The sequence below is a fragment of the Hylobates moloch genome, unplaced genomic scaffold (assembly GCF_009828535.3).
Source record: "Hylobates moloch isolate HMO894 unplaced genomic scaffold, HMol_V3 SCAFFOLD_20, whole genome shotgun sequence".
NCBI lineage: Eukaryota > Metazoa > Chordata > Mammalia > Primates > Hylobatidae > Hylobates > Hylobates moloch.
The window spans coordinates 26,688,046-26,706,188 of NW_026652295.1; the positions used below are offsets into that span (position 1 = coordinate 26,688,046).

The following is an 18,143-nucleotide window of genomic DNA, read 5'->3' on the forward strand; positions in this document are numbered from 1 at the left end:
TTGTTATGTTTTTGTTTTTGCTAAAGCTCAAAGTTTCTGACCCTAGGCAAGTTTTTATTAGTCATAGTGCATTAATAACAAATAAATACAAATAGGGCTAATAGGAAAAAAAGGACTAAGAAACTAAGAGGCAAGAAACAGAAGAATGACAGGTTTTGCTTTAAGGAAAAGTGCAGTGGGCTGGGCTCGGTGGCTCATGCCTATAATCCCAGCACTTTGGGAGGCCGAGGCGGGTGGATCACAAGGTCAGGAGTTTGAGACCATCCTGGCCAAGATGGTGAAACCTCGTCTCTACTAAAAATACAAAAATTAGCCAGGTGCGGTGGTGGGCGCCTGTAATCCCAGCTACTCGGGAGGCTGAGGAGGCTGAGGCAGGAGAATCGCTTGAACCTGTGAGGCGGAGGTTGCAGTGAGCCGAGTTCGCGCCATTCCAACAACATAGGGAGAGGTGGTTATAGTAATAATATTTTGGTAATTTTTTTTTTTTTTTTTTTTTTTTTTTGAGGCGCAGTTTCGCTCTTGTTGCCCAGGCTGGAGTGCAATGGCGCGATCTCGGCTAACCACAACCTTCGACTCCTGGGTTCAAGCGATTCTCCTGCCTCCGCCTCCCTACTAGCTGGGATTGCAGGCATGCACCACCATGCCCGGCTAATTTTGTTTTATTTTCACTAGAGACAAGGTTTCTCCATTTTGGTCAGGCTGGTCTCAAACTCCCAACCTCAGGTGATCCGCCTACCTCGGCCTCCCAAAGTGCTGGGATTACAGGCGTGAGCCACCTCGCCAGGCCTTCTTCTTCTTCTTCTTTTTTTTTTTTTTGAGAGGAGTCTTGCACTGTCGCCCTGGCTGGTGTGCAGTGGTATCATCTCGGCTCGCTGCAACCTCCTCCTCCAAAGTTCAAGCGATTCTCCTGCCTCAGCCTCCTGAGTAGTAGGGGCCCACCACCACCCCCAACTAGTTTTTTTGTATTTTTAGTACAGACGGGGTTTTACTATATTGGCCAGGTTGGTTTCGAACTCCTGACCTTGTGGTCCGCCCGTCTCGGCCTCCCAAAATGCTGGGATTACAGGAGTGAGCCACCGCGCCCGGCCGAGTTAGTAATTCTTGAAGGTGTGTCAGGTACATTGGATGCACTGTACTATTCTGTCTACCTTTGTATATATACTTTTAAGGCTTTTCCACACAATTTCTCTGGGAAACCTGAGCCTTTCTTCCTCGTATGTTTGGAAAGGAAGATGAGGAGAGTCAAAGGCACATGGAGCATTAACAGTCGGAATAAACGACAGAGACACGGAAACCTCCGAGGTTTCCAGAGCGGACCCGGAAATGACGCCAGGGGATGCAAACCCTTCTACCCCTTTTTGCGACCCCTGAAGCTTACTGTTAGTGGTCGAGTTTTTCTGGAAGTGGGCTTCCGCGATCGCGGGGACCAACGCCCTGAGCTCTTGTGCCCAAACGGGATCGCCAGGTTTTTTGATGCGGATCGAAAGGGACTGGCCCCGGAGCCTACAACCTGACGCAGGTGGGACTTGGGGAAATGTCGAGAAACCTAGGTCTGGGACTTGAGTTGGCTTCCAGGGCACACATTCTTGTTCAGAAGAAACACACTGCAAAAATCGGGAGGTGACGGGCAGATGAAGTGTCGGCGCTTCGCCTCGGGACTCCAATGCAACCTACGGGGCTTTTGGAAAGGAGGAAGTCAATGACCCTGCAGGGACTCCTCTGGCCCAGGAGCAGATGGCGCTCGTCTGGGCACTCCCCAGCAGAAAAGGTGCATCGGGAAGCAGCCTGGCTTGTGGATAGTAATAAGTCACCGTTGATGGGTTGGGTGCAGGGAGGGATTTAAGTTCTTGAGCGACAGGTGCTAGGGAGTTTACCTGCTCTGGATAACAGTATCTTGTGGAAGATAGTCAACTGGAAAACAGAAATGGCGTGACTGTGTTGAATACACTGTTTGATGATTCTGGGCATCAGGTGAATAGGAAATGTGTAAGGTTATGGATGAGTGTGTGCTCATCGGACAGTAGCAGTGCATCTTAACAGTCGGCCTCTCAGTCCTCCTCTTCCTTAGAATCACCTATAGAGCTTTAAAATTTCCTGGATAATGTTAATGTGCAGCCAGCGATGATGACCACTGGGCTACAGTCAAATCCAAGAGGCGCGTCTCATCCTTTGTTCTGGTGGACAGAAACCATTATTCTGACACCGTGCCTGTTGGAGACATTGTACCTTAAATAGCACTTAATTCATGTGTGCTAGATTCGCTGAATGAAACTTACCAGCAGGGTACTGAATCTTGAATAATAAAAGGAACGAGTAGAGTAAGATAGTTCTCATTTTATCCTTATCTAATCTAAGAAATCCAGCAATATTTCTCTAAGAAGTTTTTTTCTTCAACAAAAAACAAAATCCATGTAAGAGGATTTTCTGACACTGCTGGGGGCTCATAGAATTCTAGTGTCTAGTGTCTTTTCTGTCAGTTAATGTTAACAAAGTTCAGTGGTGCTCTTTTTTTGAGATGGTGTCTAGCTCTGTCACTCAGGCTGGAGTGCAGTGGTGCCAACTCGGCTCACTGCATCCTCTGCTTCCCGAGTTCAAACGATTCTCCTGCCTCAGCCTCCCAAGTAGTTGGGATTTCAGGTGTGTGCCACCACGCCTAGCTACTTAGTAGAGCCGAGGTTTCACCATGTTGGCCAGGCTGGTCTCGAACTCCTGACCTCAAGTGATCCACACATCTCGGCCTCCCATAGTGCTGGGATTACAGTTGTGATGATCTTAAAACCTCTAACGATTTGGAAATATCCCTCCAGTGATCTTTGTTCTGTCGCAGTGATTGTAATAACATTTATTGAGGAGTTATATGCCCAGGACTATTAAATAGGTTTACAAATTTTGTTATTTAATCCTCACAACTCTGTTAGAGAGATTGGATATTGTTATATCCATTTAACCACAGTAAAGCTGAGGCTCAGAGGGTTTAACCTGGTAATAAGTCCAAGATCTCACAACTAGTAAGTGACAGAACCAAGGATTTGCATTCATGTCTGTATAACATTAAAGCCTGTGTTTTTTACTCTTTTTTTTTTTTTTTTTTTTTTTTGAGATGAAGTCTCGCTCTTGTCTCCCAGTCTGGAGTACAATGGCACGATCTTGGCTCACTGTAACCTCCACCTCCCGGGTTCAAGTGATTCTCCTGCCTCAGCCTCCCCAGTAACTGGGATTACAGGTGTGTACCACCACGCTCAGCTAATTTTTTGTATTTTAAGTAGAGACGGGGTTTCACCATGTTGGCCATGCTGGTCTCAAACTCTTGACCTCAGGTGATCCATCCACCTCGGCCTCCCAAAGTGCTGGGATTACTGGCGTGAGCTACCGTGCCCGGCCGTGTGTTTTTTACTTTTAAGTCAATGGGGCACTTCAGATTACAAGATCTGTGACCCCCCACAACCATTCCATGAACTATTGGTTCAGCATATAAGAGGACCCATTTTCTGCCATTTCCTGCATGATGCCGCTAGCAAGCATTGCAATCACAAAGACCTGGGTTTTTTAAATTATTACAAAGAAAAGGAAAGCTTCAGTAGCATGTTGATTAAAGGAATGTCTAGAAAAGGGGAATGGGATATGAGAACCAGGTTGCACCAAATTGACAGTTTATGAAAAAATAGTAACTAAGAATATGATACTAGTTTTGACTAATTGGTTTTGAATAGACATGGCTTTATTCATTTAAGACAAACATCTCCATGTTTGTGCAGTTTATTCTAGAGGAAAATACAGTTTCTCAGGTGATGGTATCGTGGAGAAAAAGAAATCAGAGAAGGGCAATATGGAGTAGGGTAGAGTGAGGGATGGGTGTTGAGTTTTAAATAGGATGAATGCGGAAGGCTTTACCATTATTTAAGTAAAGACTAAGGAATGAGGAGTGTATCACGAGGATTCCAGAGAAGGAACATTCTAGGAAGGAAATATGCCTTGTTTTGGAAGCCATGAAGAGCTCTATACTGTTGACTAGAGATTTGTATTTTGGGTCTGTGACAAATACACCAGGATGATCAGAATCTAGCCAGGAACGGGTACAGTTCATGAGAGGAAGGAGGTTGACATTGGCTGGTAAAAACCGACTCTTAAAAGAAACCTCTTTCAGGCAGTGGCTGCCGCCTGTAATCCCAGCACTTTGGGATGCCAAGGTGGGGGCGGATCACGAGGTCAGGAGTTCGAGACCATCCTGGTTAACATGGTGAAATCCCGTCTCTACTAAAAACACAAAAATTAGCCAGGCATGGTGGCCGACACCTGTAATCCCAGGTACTCAGGAGGCTGAGTCAGGAGAATCACTTGAACCCGGGAGGCAGAGGTTGCAGTGAGCCAAGATCACGCCACTGCGCTCCAGCCTGGGTGACAGAGTGAGACCCTGTCTCGAAAAAAAAAAGAAAAAAAGAAACCTCTTTCAAAATAGGCTTTTGCCGGGTGCGGTAGCCCACGCCTGTAATCTCAGCACTTTGGGAGGCCGAGGCGGGCGGATCACGAGGTCAGGAGATCCAGACCATCCTGGCTAACACATGATCCGCCCCTGCTTGGCCTCCCAAAGTGCTGTCTCTATTAAAAATACAAAAAATTAGCCGGGCGTGGTGGCGGGCACCTGTAGTCCCAGCTACTCGGGAGGCTGAGGCAGGAGAATGTTGTGAACCCGGGAGATGGAGCTTGCAGTGAGCCGAGATCACGCCACTGCACTCCAGCCTGGGTGACAGAGCGAGACTCCGTCTCAAAAAAAAAAAAAAAAAAAAAAAAAATTGCTTTTAAAAGAATATTTTTACTGACATTGAAAGTAATCTTGTATGTATGTGCTTATGGTAGAGGGAAGAAGAGAAAAGCTAGTGAAAGGAGAAGAAAGCTGACTTCCTGGAATCTGCTGCAAAAAAATTTTTTTTTTTTTTTTTTGAGAGGGAGTCTGGCTCTGTCACTCAGGCTGGAGTGCAGTGGTGCAATCTCGGCTCACTGCAACCTCTGTTTCCAGAGATCAAGCGATTCTCCTGCCTCAGCCTCCTGAGTAGCTGGTATTACAGGCGTGTGCCACTGGGCCCGGCTAATTTTTGTATTTTCAGTAGAGACTGGGTTTCGCCATGTTGGCCAGGCTGGTCTTGAACTCCTGACCTCAGGTGATCTGCCCACCTTGGCCTCCCAAAGTGCTGGGATTATAGGTGTGAGCCACCACACCCGGCTATTTTCACTCTTATTTATTTGTTAGGTGGCATACTTTCCAACTTTTTTTCACTTAACACTATATCTTAAGAGATTTCTATATTAATATACAGTGTCTTCATTTGTATATGGATATACTGTAATATGTTTAAGCCATTTCCTGGTGATGAACACTTGGGCTTTACTCATTTCCTGGTGATAGACATTAGGTTGTTTCTAATCTTTCACCATCACAAACAATGCAGTGAATAACTGTGTGTATGTATCTCATATATATACACATATATATACACACACAATTATATATGTACAGTTAACTATATATAGCTTTATATATAAATATATACACACATAATTATATATATGTACAGTTAAACATATAACTGAAGAAACATATTTTTCCTTCATTCCCTGTATATAACACTATTACACAGAAAAATTTTGTTTTATTAAATAGCTAATGTCTGTTTTTTCCTAAAGTGTCACATTTCTTTAGGTCAGATGAACATAGATTAACGATCACATTTTAGCTGGGCACCATGGTTTATCCTTGTAATCCCAACGCTGGAAGGCCAAGGCAGGTGGATTACTTGAGCTCAGGAGTTTGATACCAGCCTGGGCAACGTGGCAAAACCCTGTCTCTACAAAAAAATTTAAAAATTAGCTGAGCGGCCGGGTGCAGTGGCTCACGCCTGTAATCCCAGCACTTTGGGAGGCCGAGGCAGGCGGATCACGAGGTCAGGAGTTCGAGACCAGTCTGGCCAATATAGTGAAACCCCATCTCTACTAAAAATACAAAAAATTAGGCGGGCGTGGTCGCGGGCGCCTGTAATCCCAGCTACTCAGGGGCCTGAGGAAGGAGAACTGCTGGAACCCGGGAGGCAGAGGTTGCAGTGAGCCGAGATCACACCATTGCACTCCAACTGGGATGACAGTGCGAGACTCCATCTCAAAAAAAAAGGAAAAAAAAATTAGCTGGGCGTGGTGGTGTGTGCCTGCAGTCTCAGCTACCCAGGAGGCTGAAGCGGGAGGATTGCTAGAGCCCAGGAGGTTGAGGCTGCAGTGTGCTGTGACTGCGACAGAGCCTAGATGGGGTGACAGAGCAAGACCCTGTCTCAGAAAAGAAAAATTTTTTTTGTATTGTATGATGAGCTAACATATTGTAAACATATCCACTCTTCCATTCATGTTTAACTTTATATTGGTCCTGCCACCTTGTTGAGCATTTTGCCTTTACTCTACTTTGTATCGGGTGGTGGATTTGGATGGTGCTTATATATTGAGAGAAGGTTTATTTGCAGCTGAATTGTGCAGAACTGACTTTTATGGGAGTTGGCCTGCATGAGCAGAACTAGCACTAGGTTATTCCTGATAACTTCTTTCTCTTTTTATAGGCCTGCTTTGCTCAGAAAGGGAGATCAGGAGACCAGGTGATGCTGCAGCAAAATGTCAGAGTCGAGTCCTAGGTAATATCCTGCCTTTCCAGGATCTGCCTCCTTCATGGCAGCTGCCCCAATCTCCTTCACTTGGGCTAGAGCCTGCCTAGCACACCACCAGTCACGTGCATCCACTCAGGAATTGCAAGACCCTTCTATAGATGAATGAGATGTTTCTTGCCCAGCAGATTTTTCTCTTAACCACCACTTTACACTTACCCTTCTTTCCATTTCTCTTCAGCCTTATTTAAACAAGCATAACCACCTTTTTATGAATCTTCTCACACTTTTGTTGTTGTTTTTTTTTCTGAGGTGGAGTCTCACTCTGTCACCCAGGCTGGAGTGCAGTGTTGCGATCTCAGCTCACTACAACCTCTGCCTCCTGGATTTAAGTGATTCTCCTGCCTCAGCCTCCCGAGTAGCTGGGACTATAGGTGCGTGCCACCACACTCAGCTAATTTTTGTATTTTTAGTAGAGATGGAGTTTCGCCATGTTGGCCAGGCTGGTCATTCCTTGCATGCATTTTTGTGCATGTGTGGCCTTCTCTTTAGAAAAGCAGGATCATGGGGTACGTTTTAAGAATATGGGATAGGTCAGGCTCGGTGGCTTATGCCTTTAATTCCAGCACTTTGGGGGAGACTGAGGTGGGAGGATCACTTGAAGCCAGGAGTTGGAGACCAGCCTGGGCAACAAAGCAAGAACACCCACCCCATCCCTCTTTCCCCCAATTACAAAAAATAAAATAAAATTAGTGGAGTGTGATGGCTTGCACCTATAGTCCTAGATACTCCAGAGGCTGAGGTGGAAGGTTGCTTGAGCCCAGGAGTCCGAGGTTACAGTGAGCTATGATTGTGCCACTGTGCTCCAGCTGGAGTGACAGAGGAAGACTCTGTCTCTTCAAAAAAAAAAAAGAATGTGAGATGTTTGAGGATATGGTTGTGAACTGGGTTCTGGTAGAGTCAGGGCTTGCTCAAGACTTACCTTTTTCGGAATGAGATTTAAATATGGATCTTTTTAAAACAATTGTAATAAAATTCACATAAAATTTAGCATCTTAATCTTTTATTTGTTTGTTTGTTTTTTTGAGACGGAGTCTCGCTGTGTCACCAGGCTGGAGTGCAGTGGCACGATCTCTGCCTCCTGGGTTCAAGTAATTCTCCTGCCTCAGCCTCCCATGTAGCTGGGATTACAGGCACATGCCACCACGTCCAGCGAATTTTTTTTGTATTTTTAGTAGAGACGAGGTTTCACCATGTTGGCCAGGATGGTCTCGATCTCTTGACCTCAGGATCTGCCCACCTCAGCCTCCCAAAGTGCAGGGATTACAGATGTGAGCCACCGCTCCTGGCCTATCTTGTTTTTAAGTGTTCAGTTGTGTTAGGTATATTCACATTGTTGTGCGACCATCACTGCCATCTACCTGCAAAACTCTTTTCATCTTATAAAACTGAAACTCTGTACTTATTAAGCTATAACTCCCCATTCCCCTCTCCCTTCAGCCTCTGGACATCACCATTCTGCTTTTTGTCTCTATGAATTTGACTATTCTATGTACCTCAAATAAATGGAATCATACAGTATTTGTCTTTTTGTGACTGGCTTGTTTCACTTAGCATAGTGCTCTCAAGGTTCATTCATGTTGTAGCATGTCAATTTCCTTACTTTTTAGAGTTGAATAATATTTCACTATATGTATATACCACATTTTGTTTATCCATTCATCTGTCAATAGTCACTTGGGTTGCTTGCACCTTTTGGCTATTGTGAATAATGCTGCTATGAACATGGGGTTTATAAATATCTCTTTGAGATCCTGCCTTCAATTCTCTCTCTTTTTTTTTTGAGACAGAGTCTCGCTCTGTCGCCCAGGCTGGAGTGCAGTGGTGCAATCTCGGCTCACTGCAAGGTCCACCTCCCGGGTTCACGCCATTCTCCTGCCTCGGCCTCCCGAGTAGCTGGGACTACAGGCGCCCACCACCACGCCCAGCTCAGTTTTTGTATTTTTAGTAGAGATGGGGTTTCACCGTGTTAGCCAGGATGGTCTTGATCTCCTGACCTCATGATCTGCCCGCCTCAGCCTCCCAAAGTGCTGGGATTACAGGTGTGAGCCACCGTGCCTGGCCTACATGCCTTCAATTCTTTACAGTATACCCAGAAAAGGAATTACTGGGTTATATGATAATTCTATTTTTCATTTTTTGAGGAATTGCATACTGTTTTCCATAGCAGCTATATTATTTTGCATTCTCACCAACAGTGCACAAGGATTCCAATTTCTCTTCATCCTTGCCAACATTTGTTATTTTCTGCTTGGGGTTTTTTTTTTTAAAGGTAGGTGACCTAGTGGGTGTGAAGTGGTATCTCTTTGTGGTTTTTGTTTACATTTCCCTAGTGATTAGTGATGTTGTATATCTCTTTGCATTTGCATATCTTTGGAGAAATGCCTATTCAAGTTTTTTGTCTGGTTTTTAATTGGATTTTTTTTTTTTTGTTAAGTTATAAATCTTTTAGCTGGGCGCGGTGGCTCACGCTTGTAATCCCAGCACTTTGGGAGGCCGAGGCGGGCGGATCACGAGGTCAGGAGATCGAGACCACGGTGAAACCCCGTCTCTAATAAAAAATATAAAAAATTAGCCGGGCGTGGTGGCGGGCGCCTGTAGTCCCAGCTACTCGGAGAGGCTGAGGCAGGAGAATGGCGTGAACCCGGGAGGCGGAGCTTGCAGTGAGCCGAGATTGCGCCACTGCACTCCAGCCTGGGTGACAGAGCGAGACTCCGTCTCAAAAAAAAAAAAAAAAAAAAAAAGTTATAAATCTTTTATTTTTAAAGTGAAGACCTTTCTCTGGATCTGCTAATCTTTGTAGGGATGGTAGATAAAAGAGAAGATGTATTCAAAATTAATTCTTGAACTACTCAATGCTTCTGGGGTTTTTTGGGTGTGTGTGTAAATAAGGTAATACTTAAAAAAAAATGAATTGTTTTCTAGGTGGACAAGGTGGAGGAGAGAGAATTCCTTGGCAGCAGCATTATGAACAAATGCAGAGCTGCGAAACAGCATGGTGGCCCTGACTAAGTGTATGGCGACAGCAGGTAAGTCTGGAGAGAAAACTTTACAGGATATGTGGGGGGCTTGGACATGCATCTCCTAGCCCAGTGCTGTCCAATAGAACTTTATCCTGTATCTATGTTGTCCAACACAGTAATCGCTAGCTACATGTGGCTATTAAACTCTTGAGGGTGGGCATAGTGGCTCATGCTTGTCATCTCAGCACTTTTGGAGGCCGAGGTGGGCATATCCCTTGAGCTCAGGAGTTTGAGACTAGCCTGGACAAAATGATGAAACCCTGTCTTCACAAAAAATACAAAAACTTATCAGGCATGGTGGCATGCCCCTGTAGTCCCAGCTACTTGGGAGGCTGAGGTGGGAGGGTCACTTCAGCCTGGGAGGTCGAGGCATCAGTGAGCTCTATTTGCGCCACTGCACTCCAGTCTGGGTGACAGAAAGAGACCCTGCCTCAAAAAAAAAAAAAAAAACACTTGAAATGTGGCTAGTACTACTGAATTTTTATTTTTATTTATTTATTTATTTATTTTTGAGACGGAGTCTCGCTCTTTCACCCAGGCTGGAGTTCAGTGGCGCGATCTCGGCTCACTGCAGGCTCCGTCCCCCGGGGTTCACGCCATTCTCCTGCCTCAGCCTCCCGCGTAGCTGGGACTACAGGCGCCTGCCACCTCGCCCGGCTAATTTTTTTTTTTGTATTTTTAGTAGAGACGGGGTTTCACCGTGTTAGGCAGGATGGTCTCGATCTCCTGACCTCGTGATCCGCCTGCCTCAGCCTCCCAAAGTGCTGGGATTACAGGTGTGAGCCACCGCGCCCGTCCAGTACTACTGAATTTTTATTGAATTTTAATGGCTACTGTATTAGACAATACAACTCAACTCTAGGCAGTGGTTTCTTAACAGGCAGGTAGCATAACCAGATTATATCTTAGATTATAGTTATAATGTGGAGAATGCATTGAACAGGGACAAGACCAAAAACAGTTAAATCAGTCAAAAGACTCGGAATAATCTAGGTAGGTGTGTGTAAACTTTGGCCCTCCTTTAGTTATCAGTCCTTAATTCTACTCTGATTTCTTTCAGTTAGGATGTTTATTTGATTAGTACCATAAAGACCAAGAAACAATGATTAAGCAAGATAGAAAATTTTCTTTGTCATATAAATGTGCTGTTGAGGGGCAAACCAGAGACTTCTAGAAGCCCTTCTCCACAAAGTTCTCCAGGGGTCTATGTTCTTCTAGCTGCTTTTGGACCTCCTGAGGATTGCCTTGTTCACATGGGTGAAACAGAATCACAGCCTGCGGGAAGGAGAAAGAAAATATTGTGACTTAGCAGCTTCCTTTCAAGCAGTAACAGAATGAAAGTTGCATACAACACTTTGGCTCACATTCTATGTTAAGCTAAAACTTGGGAGATTCTGACATCAAAGACGCCACGTATTTAGGAAAGAGTTTATAAGCACAAAGAGTGGGAAATTTTTCAGCTACGGCTCAGCCTTTCTTGTACATCAGTGTCCTTGCATGGGGAAAGAAGAGAGTAGTGCTTGAATGGGAGGAGTGAAAGAAAACTTGTACAACATCAGAGAATCCCTGCTGTACTAGTTTGTTAATGCTGCCGTAACAAAATATCACAACTGAGTGACTTAACCAACAAAAGTGTGTTTGTCTCACAGTTCTGGAGGCTAGAAATCCAAAATCAAGGTTTCAGTAGAATTGATTCCTTCTGAGGGCAATGAGGGACAGATCTGTTCCAGCTTCTCTCCTTGGCTTGTAGATAGCCATTCTTCCCTACGTCCTTTCACATTGTCTTCTCTCTGTGTATGTCTGTATCCAAATTTCCCTTTTTAAAACGACACCGGCCATATTAGGATGGGTTAGGTCACATCCTAATGACCTACTTTCAGTTGACCTCACTGTAACTCTCTAAAGGTGCTGTCTCTAAATAAGGGTCACATTCTGAGGTACCAAGTTTTCGGACTTCAACATATGAATTTTGGTGGAACACAGTTCAACCCATGATATCTGCTGGTAAGGGAGCTTGCAAATATGACTAATTTCTGACCAGTTTCTAACATCCCATTTGACACCAGGGAACTCCATATTTAAGGAAACCATTCATATTAACATTTAACATGGTTTTATGGCCGCCCAAAATCAATTTGTCACACTTCTCTTTTTTGATGTTTAAAGAACAGAGACACCAAAAGCTAGGACTCTGAACTTGATCAGTGTATTTTCACATTTCAAGAATTCTTCTCATCAGAGAGCCTATCTTGGAAATGACCATTTACCTTTTCCAAATTTTCTTAACCCATAAAGAGGTTAAGGCCAACCTAAGGGAGCTAATACATCTGCTGATTGGAAGTCAGGTTATCTCAACTGCAAAAAAAAGTGGGGGCTTGAGTTAGATGTTAAAAAAATAAAAATGATTCACTGTGAAAAGTGGTACAAAACTATGTTAAACATAACATTGTTGGGACAAAAAAATTAATTTTATTGAAATACTCACTTTTTACAGTTTTTTAGCTTGTTATTTTATTTCTTTTTTGTTGTTGTTTCTTTGAGATAGTGTCTCGGTCTGTCCCGCAGGCTGGAGTGCAGTGGCACGATCTTGGCTTACGGCAACCTCCACCTCCTGGGTTCAAGTGATTCTTGTACCTCAGCCTCTCAAGGAGCTGGAATTACAGACATGCACCACCACACCCTGCTACATTTTTTTTTCGTATGTATTTTTAGTAGAGATGGAGTTTTACCATGTTGCCCAGGCTGGTCTCAAACTCCTGGGCTCAAGCGATCCTCCCGCCTCGGCCTCCCAAAGTGCTGGGATTACAGGCTTGAGCACTGCACCCAGCCTAGTTCCTTATTTTAAAAAGTATTCCCCATTTCTTGTAAATCGCTTGTTCTCTGCACAGTGGAACATTCTCCTGGCTGATTTATAAATGGGAAGGCTCTTTCTACCAAACTCAGACTCACTACTGTCAGGAGTAGCAAACGTTAACTTTCTAAATGCGTTTTACGCAGAATATAAACCTATGTGCTATTCTTAAGTAGATTTAAACTTTCTCAATTCTAACATTTTAATAATTTTAGAACTCATTTCCAACCTGTTTTATACACTGTTCAGCTGATACTTCACAATTAGTACTTCTGATCTACGTGTTTTCAGGGTGAGATTCCAGATGATCCCAGTAGTTTTGTTGATAAGTCTTCCGTCTTCCCATTAAGTGAAAGTCACATATTGAAGAATGCAAATCCTTCAGTGTTTAGGTTTTACTCCTGAATTTGTCAATCTTTCAGACACCCCAGAAATAAATCCAGTTACTGCCTCTCATCTTTAAAAACCCTTCTGGTTTCTTCGGTCAGAGAACACAAATCTCCAAGTATTATTGTCAGGCTGAAATTCAGGACACAGCAACTTATTTCGGATGTTAATGGTCCTTGCTCCCCAACTTTATGCAAATGACAAAGGAAGAAAAGGACATGCTTTGGGAGTCCAAGGTGGGAGGATCGCTTGAGCCCAGGAGTTCAAGACCAGCCTGGTCAACATAGTGAAACTTCATCTGTACAAAAAAAATTGAATTTAGCTATGTGTAGTGGCACATGCCTGTAGTCCCAGCTACTCAGGTTACTGAGGTGGGAGATTGGCTTGAGCCTAGGAATTTGAAGGTGTAGTGAGCCATTATGGTGCAATTGCACTCCAGACTGGGTGACAGAGGAAGACTCTGTCTCACAAAAAAAAAAAAAAAAAGTATGTTATCTGTTTGGGAAATCACATTAAAAACCTACACACACCAGGCCGGGCGCGGTGGCTTACGCATGTAGTCCCAGCACTTTGGGAGGCGGAGGCAGGCGGATCACGAGGTCGGGAGATCGAGACCATCCTGGCTAACACGGTGAAACCCCGTCTCTACTAAAAATACAAAAAATTAGCCAGGCGAGGTGGCGGGCGCCTGTAGTCCCAGCTACTCAGGAGACTGAGGCAGGAGAATGGCGTGAACTTGGGAGGCGGAGCTTGCAGTGAGCCGAGATCGCGCCACTGCACTCCAGCCTGGGTGACAGAGCGAGACTCCATCTCAAAAAAAGAAAAAAAAAACCACACACACCAAAGAATATACTGTAGGACAAATTATAGACAAGTATATAATAGTATAAGCAACATTTACAATGAATTCAGAATCTTTTTTTAGAAAAAAAGAAAGGATACAGCAATTAAGAAAGTTCCATGCTCTCAGGTTTTATGATTTAATGTGATGGCAGACAGAGGGGATGAAAAGGAGCAGACATCCTTTTTGTGAAAATATTTAGGCCCTCAAGTCAAGAAACTAGGGCTTGAAAGCCCTTGTTTTTGAACTCTAAGGATCTCATGAAAGCTGTGGACTGACTCTTCAGAAAAATACACATACACTTGATATTTTGCATGAGTTTCTTGGTGTTCATGGGTACCCTTCAGGCAAGTGAAATATCTGTCTCAAACTGCATTCTCCGTTGATTTCCTCCACCATAGTAGCTGGAGAACTAAAAATTCTTTCTTTTTCTGATTTCTTTGTAGTTGGGGTAACATGTGACCTGGATCTGATCATTGTGATTCAAGTCAGCGTCACTGTGGGGGTTTCGGGAAACATTTTTTGAAAGGGAGCAACTTGGCTGGAACACTCCATCAATTCTTTGCCCTGTGCTTTTTTGCCCTTCTTTCTGCCTCTCAGGAATGCAGACAGAATTCCTGGAGGAACAGCAGCTATCACACATCCGTGATGATGAAAGCCATGGGACAAAGGCAATTGAGCAAGAAGACAGGAGCTGGGGACATTCTTGACAGTAGTGCCATCTCTGGATGATTTACCTTGGGACCTCTTATTAAATGAGATAGGACTCCTTCCTGTTTAATCCACTGGAGTAGAATTTTCTGTTACAGTGAATCCAGTCCTAATTGATGATATTGGCTAATACATATTAGCATCTGCTATGTCCCAGTACAGTTTAAGCATTTTATCTACTAATGTTTTAAATTTTCTCAATGACCTTATGAGATAGGCCAAAGGTTCTCAGAGTGTGGTTCCTGGACCAGCAGCATCAGCATCACCTGGAAACTTATTAGCAATACAAATTTTAGGGACTGGCCCTAGACCCACTGAATCAGAAACTCTAGGGGTGAGGACCTAGCAGTCTGTTTAAAAAGCCCTCCATGCTATTTAGATGAATGCCAAAGTTGGACAGCTACTGAGATAGGGTATTGTTACTATCCCCATTTTGCAGATAAGGAAACAGCTGAATTTATGTCACTTGCCCAATGTCACACAACTAGCAAGACTGACTCCTTGAAGCTCATCACATGTAAGAACTGCTTTAGAGCAGTGGTCCTCAAACTTTGAAAGCATATCCTGTTGAAAAATTATGTATCCATTTCTACATTTTTAAGTTGACATCTAAAAATTTCACATCATAAGTTTAAACAGTTGTAAAAAATGTGATTTCTGGTATATTGTGAATTATGACATTTTAAAATGTGTTCCATCACTCCTCTAAATGTATCCAGTGGTTTCTAAATACCATAGTGATTTAAATCTATCATCAAATTTTTTTTAGCATTAGATATTTTACATCTTTTTCTCTTTTTTTTTTTTTTTTTTTTTGAGACAGAATGGAGTGCAGTGGCACAATCTTGGCTCATTGCAACTTCTACTTCCCAGGTTCAAGCGATTCTCCTGCCTCAGCTTTCCGAGTAGCTGGGATTACAGGCGTACGCCACCATGCCCAGTTAATTTTTGTATTTTTAGTAGAGATGGGGTTTCATCATGTTGGCTAGGCTGGCCTTGAACTCCTGACCTCAAGTGATCTACCCACCTTGGCCTTCCAAAGTACTGGGACTACAGGCATGAGACACCAAGCCCGGCCATCTTTCTCTTTTTTACTTGAACTCAGTCTTTTTATTCTTCCTCCATTCCTCTCTCTTTCTCTCTTTTTTTTTTTTTTTTTTTTTTTTTTTTGAGACAGTCTCACTCTGTCACCCAGGCTGGAGTGCAGTGGCGCGATCTCGGCTCACTGCAGCCTCCACCTCCCAGATTCAAGCGATTCTCCTGCCTCAGCCTCCTGAGTAGCTAGGACTACAGGTGCGTGCCACCATGCCCGGCTAATTTTTTTGTATTTTTAGTAGAGATGGGGTTTCACCATGTTGGCCAGGATGGTCTCGATCTCCTGACCTCGTGATCTGCCTGCCTTGGCCTCCCAAAGCGCTGGGATCACAGGCATGAACCACCGCTCCTGGCCTCTTTCTTTCTTTTCTATTCTTTTCCATCTGCCCTCCCCAAACATCTCCCTCCCTCCCTCCCTTTCTCCCTTCCTCCCTGCCTTCCTCCCTTCCTCCCTACTTTCCTTCCTTCCTTCCTCTTTCTCTCTCTCTATTTTCCTTTCCTTCTATTTTTTTTTTTCTTGAGACGGAGTCTCACTCTGTCGCCCAGGCTGGAGTGCAGTGGCGCGATCTCGGCTCACTGCAAGCTCCACCTCCTGGGTTCACGCCATTCTCCTGCCTGAGCCTCCTGAGTAGCTGGGACTACAGGCGCCCGCCACCACACCCGGCTAATTTTTTTGTATTTTTAGTAGAGACGGGGTTTCACCGTGTTAGCCAGGATGGTCTCGATCTCCTGACCTTATGATCCGCCTGCCTCAGCCTCCCAAAGTGCTGGGATTACAGGCTTGAGCCACTGCGCCCAGCCTCCTTTTTTTCCTTCTTGAGACCATCTCACTCTGTTGCCCAGGATGGAATGCAGTGGCACAATCTTAGCACACTACAACCTCTGCCTCCCAGGTTCAAGCAATTCTCCTGTCTCAGCCTCCCAAGTAGCTGGGACCACAGGCAGATGCCACCACGCCCAGCTAAAGTTTTTTTTTTTTATTTCTCATAGAGACAGGGGATCTCATTATGTTGCCCAAACTGGTCGTGAATTCCCGGGCCCAAGCGCTCTGCCTGCCTTGGACTCCCAAAGTGTTGGGATCACAGGCGTGAGCCACTGCGCACATTGGGACTGATATTTTCTAATTCATGTTTCTATGGCAGAATATTCCTCACTGCTAGAATGAGACCAGAGGTCAAAATCAGCTCTATGTCTGTTTGTCATTCTTATGGATATAAGAAATTGTGTTCACACAAGTAGATAGGAATGAAAGGAATTTTGAAACAGAAATGCAGTTCTAATTTTTCTAACTTCCATATTACCTGCCAAAAATCACATAATAATCTATCGTAAGATTCTCTAGTCTGCTCTCATCTGGTGATCTTCTTTTCCACGCTTTCTTTGCAACCCCCTCATGTGGCCAACATTTAGAGTAATGTTTTTCAACTTCTTTTTCTTCAGCTCACAGTAATAAATACATTTTACATCTTGACTCCTGAATATATGAATTTATAACTGAAGGTTTTATAATTCATTCCTTTCCCTTGCTACTTATAAGTAAAAGTAAAAAGTTAGTATTAAATATGCATTTAATCATATTTAAATAGTTGTGCATTGTTTAATGACAGGGATACATTCTGAGAAATGTGTTGTTAGGTGATTTCATCCTTGTGCAGACTCACAGAGTGCACTTATACAAACCTAGATGGGACAGCCTACTACACACCTAGGCTGTTTGCTATAGCCTATTGCTCCTACGCTATAAACCTGTGCAGCATGTTACTGTACTGAGTATTGTAGGCAATTATAACACAATGATAAGTATTCGTGTGCCTAAACATATCGCAACATAGAAAAGGCACAGTAAAAATACAATATAAAAGATTTTTTAAAATGGTACACCTGGCCGGGTGCAGTGGCTCACACCTGTAATACTAACACTTTGGGTGGCCAAGGCAGGTGGATCACTTGAGGTCAGGAGTTTGAAACCAGCCTGGCCAACATGGTGAAACTCCATCTTTACTAAAATACAAAAAAATTAGCCAGTGTGGTGGTGGGCACCTGTAATCCTAGATACTTGGGAGATTGAGGCAGGAGAATCACTTGAACCTGGGAGGCGGAGGTTGCAGTGAGCCAAGATCATGCCACTGCACTCCAGCCCGGGCAATAGAGCAAGACTCCATCTCCAAACAAAAAAAAATTATACTTGTATAGGACATTTACCATGAATGGAGCTTGCAGGACTGGAAGTTGCTCTGGGTGAATCAGTGAGTGGTGAATGAATGTGAAGGCCTAGGACAATACTGTACACTACTGTAGACTTTATAAACACTACATTTAGGCTACACTAAATTTGTAAAAAATATTTTTCCTCAATAGTAAATTAACCTTAGCTTACTACAACTTTTACTTTACAAACTTTTAAATTATTTATTTTATTTTAATTAATTTATTTTTTTGAGATGGAGTCTTGCTCTGTCACCCAGGCTAGAGTGCAGTGGCGCGATCTCAGCTCACTGCAACCTCTGCCTCCCGGGTTCAAGTGATTCTCCTGCCTCCGC

General features: G+C 43.8%; 1 long non-coding RNA gene across 1 annotated transcript; it reads left to right on the forward strand.

Moving 5' to 3' along the window:
- The first annotated feature begins 1,327 nt into the window (after nucleotides 1–1,327).
- Nucleotides 1,328–18,143, forward strand: LOC116459912 (uncharacterized). Its single transcript, XR_004245678.1, has 4 exons — nucleotides 1,328–1,799; nucleotides 9,621–9,724; nucleotides 14,948–15,025; nucleotides 18,045–18,143. It is a non-coding gene; the product is annotated as an uncharacterized LOC116459912 (long non-coding RNA).